Source organism: Petromyzon marinus, unplaced genomic scaffold (genome assembly GCF_048934315.1).
Source record: "Petromyzon marinus isolate PM22_M1 ecotype Great Lakes invasive population unplaced genomic scaffold, UKy_Petmar_22M1.pri1.0 PM_G_Scaffold_29, whole genome shotgun sequence".
Taxonomy (NCBI): Eukaryota; Metazoa; Chordata; class Hyperoartia; order Petromyzontiformes; family Petromyzontidae; genus Petromyzon; species Petromyzon marinus.
Window position 1 is genome coordinate 487,501 of NW_027422861.1, and position 2,500 is coordinate 490,000.

The following is a 2,500-nucleotide window of genomic DNA, read 5'->3' on the forward strand; positions in this document are numbered from 1 at the left end:
CTTCTCCAACCTCAACCTTTTGAGCTTTGCTGAGAACCAGGGCTTGTTGTTGTTAAAGTTCACCCTGGTACGTGTTGGGATACAGCAGTCCTCACAGAAGCTGATGTACACAGCCTCTGTGAGTTCATCCAGACTATTGGTAGCAGTCGTGAACATATCCCAGTCAGTACAGTCTAAGCACGCCCGCAAATCTTCCACAGCCTCACTGGTCCACTGTTTAGATGTCCTCACAGCAGGTTTACAGAGTTTTAGTTGCTGCCTGTATGCACGAATCAGGTGGACCAAGGGAGTTCTGTGCGAGCCGAACAGCCCCGTGACCCACAAGAGAAACATCCCCGCCAAATTCGAGCGTTTGACGGGGTCTATCCGTGAAAAAATATTCACGTTTTTGAGTGCACATGCATTTCTGCTGCAAATGCCTCTGGAAGTTTCATGCCGTTCGTATGCCAATTGTGGCAACACGAAAATGACCCGTTTTCCCATTCCGAGGGATTTCTGTGCGACCCTAACAGCCCCGTGAGCCACAAGAGACACATCCCCGCCAATTTCTAGCGTTTCACGGGGTCTATCCGTGAAAAATATAGACGTTTTTGAGTGCACATGCATTTCTGCTGCAGATGCCTCTGGAAGTTTCATGCCGTTCGTACGCAATGTGGCAACACGAAAATGACCCCTTTTCCCATTCCGAGGGATTTCTGTGCGACCCTAACTAACAGCGCCCGTGAGCCACAAGAGAGACATCCCCGCCAATTTATAGCGTTTCACGGGGTCTATCCGTGAAAAATATAGACGTTTTTGAGTGCACATGCATTCCTGCTGCAAATGCCTCTGGAAGTTTCATGCCGTTCCTATGCAATGTGGCCACACAAAAATGACCCGTTTTCCCATTCCGAGGCATTTCTGTGCGACCCTAACAGCCCCGTGAGCCACAAGAGAGACATCCCCGCCAACTTCTAGCGTTTGACGGGGTCTATGCGTGAAAAATATTAAAATTTTTGAGTGCACGTGCCTTTCTGCTGCAAATGCCTCTGGAAGTTTCATGGCGTTCCTATGCAATGTGGCAACACGAAAATGACCCCTTTTCCCATTCCGAGGGAGTTCTGTGCCACCCTAACAGCCCCGTGAGCCACAAGAGACACATCCCCGCCAATTTCTAGCGTTTCACGGGGTCTATCCGTGAAACATATAGAAGTTTTTGAGTGCACATGCATTCCTGCTGCAAATGCCTCTGGAAGTTTCATGCGGTTCGTACGCAATGTGGCAACACGAAAATGACCCGTTTTCCCATTCCCAGGGATTTCTGTGCGACCCGAACAGCCCCGTGAGCCACAAGAGACACATCCCCGCCAATTTCTAGCGTTTCACGGGGTCTATCCGTGAAAAATATCAATTTTTTTTTGACTGCACATGCATTTCTGCTGCAAATGCCTCTGGAAGTTGCATGCGGTTCGCATGCAATGTGGCGACACGAAAATGACCCGTTTTCCCATTCCGAGGGATTTCTGTGCCACCCTAACAGCCCCGTGAGCCACAAGAGAGACATCCCCGCCAATTTCTAGCGTATCACGGGGTCTATCCGTGAGAAATATTCACTTTTTTGAGTGCACATGCATTCCTGCTGCAAATGCCTCTGGAAGTTTCATGCGGTTCGTATGCAATGTGGCGACACGAAAATGACCCGTTTTCCCATTCCGAGGGATTTCTGTGCCACCCTAACAGCCCCGTGAGCCACAAGAGAGACATCCCCGCCCACTTCTAGCGTTTCACGGGGTCTCTCCGTGAAAAATATCACATTTTTTGAGTGCACATGCATTCCTGCTGCAAATGCCTCTGGAAGTTTCATGCGGTTCGCATGCAATGTGGCGACACGAAAATGACCCGTTTTTTCCCATTCCGAGGGATTTCTGTGCCACCCTAACAGCCCCGTGAGCCACAAGAGACACATCCCCGCCAATTTCTAGCGTTTCACGGGGTCTATCCGTGAAAAATATTCAATTTTTTGACTGCACATGCATTTCTGCTGCAAATGCCTCTGGAAGTTTCATGCGGTTCGCATGCAATGTGGCGACACGAAAATGACCCGTTTTCCCATTCCGAGGGATTTCTGTGCCACCCTAACAGCCCCGTGAGCCACAAGAGAGACATCGCCGCCAATTTCTAGCGTTTCACGGGGTCTATCCGTGAAAAATATTCACTTTTTTGACTGCACATGCATTCCTGCTGCAAATGCCTCTGGAAGTTTCATGCCGTTCGCATGCAATGTGGCAACACGAAAATGACCCGTTTTCCCATTCCGAGGGATTTCTGTGCCACCCTAACAGCCCCGTGAGCCACAAGAGACACATCCCCGCCAATTTCTAGCGTTTCACGGGGTCTATCCGTAAAAATGTAGCACGCACCAAAACGAGAAAAGATTTCCATCGCACCTGCACTATTGTATGGACAATGGTAACCTCATGTGAGGACGAAGTGGTGTGCCGGCGGCAGGTTGTTTCCCACG